The following is a 1,804-nucleotide window of genomic DNA, read 5'->3' as shown; positions in this document are numbered from 1 at the left end:
TTATCCTGCTAAATACTGGATGCTAGCTCATTTTACTTCAGCTCATAAGGAAAGGGATCTGTATGCAAAGCGTGTCATGGGACAAAGCGTGTCATGGGACGGTATGCTGGAATAAACTCATATAGCCAGTTCATGTTTACCCTTTTATTTACACATATGATTGGGACTAGCTAATTCACATATACAAATATGTTTCTAGAGCAAGGATGAGAAGCACTCCGTACACAACCACAATTGATGGGATGACGGGACTTGAGGTCAAACAACATAGGTTTCGCTTGTTGATATTTCTGGCATATACTTGATGAAATATACATAAATATGTGTTCTTTCTTATAGGTTTGCACCAGAATCAAGCATCAGTTCAATGGGAACTGGAATGATGAAAACATTTGTCGTGCCTCGGAGTGTGGCGCCAAAGAGAAGGACGAGCAGTCAATGGTGTCTTCGTCTTCGCCGGTCGCGCTGGTGTGTCATTCCTTTCCCTGCTCCGCCGCCTAGGATACTCCACCACCACGGGATTCGAGTACGGCCTTGCCTTGGATGGGTTGAGGATGATCAGTACGTCTGGATTTTACCATCCTTCTTGGATGTGATTTCCATTCGGTTTTTCCTCCTTGTTTAGCTTCTCTTCTATGCATGGTGTATATGCCCTTCGGAGGATTGTGTTAATGCATCAAATAGGATGTATGCACCTATTTTATCATGGATCTTTGATCCACAATCTAACAAGTTTTTGTTCTGATGGTTGCAATTATGTGACACGGAAGGTGCTTCTTGCTTGTTTGTTCAAATGACCAAAAGAAAATACCCCCTTCTTTATCAAAAAAGGGTTTCCCCCGCTTTGTATTCCAAAGCAACCAATACCGATACAAGGAACACTGGGGCGAACAACACATCAAGCCCAAAAAAAGAAGAAGAAGAAACAAATGCTAACAACGGCTGCTCGACAAAGTGTGGATGACCCGCCACTGCTACGCCCTCCAGAAACAAACCATCACAGCCCGAGGCTCCGAACCGCCGCGCACCAAGCAACACCTCCAAGAAGGAATGCGACGCCGTCGACGATGCTGCCCGGACTTGTCCTAGGGTTTCCCCCAGCACACGGAGGGAGATGGGGGATGGATATCACTGACACCCTCCAGGAAGGAATGTTGGCACCCGTAGGTGTCACCGCATCGGAGCCGAAGAACCGGCAAGGATTTCTCCCACACTCCAACCCCACAGCCCAACGGACCGGAGCCGACCAGCCAGACTGCCGCCCACCACCATGTGCCAACGCGGTTGCGCCGCCACCCACGCCGCCTCACTGCGAACACAAACACGAGGCCAAGAGGACCGGAGAGAAGCACCCCACGGAGGGAGAAGCAGCACCGAAGCCGAACGGGAGGGAACCACCTCCACCGCCATCGTGCGGGAGGCCATAACCTCCGGCACCATCGCGGTAGCCGTCCGGACGCGGCAACAGGGCATGCCAGGCCACCCCTGGCCCGGCGAGGCCCGAAACGGGCCTGCTAAGCCCCGCCGCCATGCTGCAGCAAGCCAGCGATGGCGCCGCCGGCACCCTGCCGCTCATCGCCTCTCCCCCACCTCCCGGAAGCCATGAAGCAGATCACCCTGCCGCCAGCCCACTCAGGCCCAAATGGGGCAGATCTGGGCCGGGCAGGCGCCGCCAGACCGCGCCGCCAACGGCGCCGCCGCCGTCCAGAAGTCTGCCCACGCTCGCGCCAGGGATCCCCGCCGCCGTGCTGGACCGCCGCTGCCTAGAAACACCGCCTGGGGTCGCCCTGTCCCGCGCCGGCAG

This window comes from Triticum dicoccoides, chromosome 3B, assembly GCF_002162155.2.
Source record: "Triticum dicoccoides isolate Atlit2015 ecotype Zavitan chromosome 3B, WEW_v2.0, whole genome shotgun sequence".
In the NCBI taxonomy this organism is placed as follows: Eukaryota; Viridiplantae; Streptophyta; class Magnoliopsida; order Poales; family Poaceae; genus Triticum; species Triticum dicoccoides.
This window is presented reverse-complemented; position numbering follows the sequence as displayed.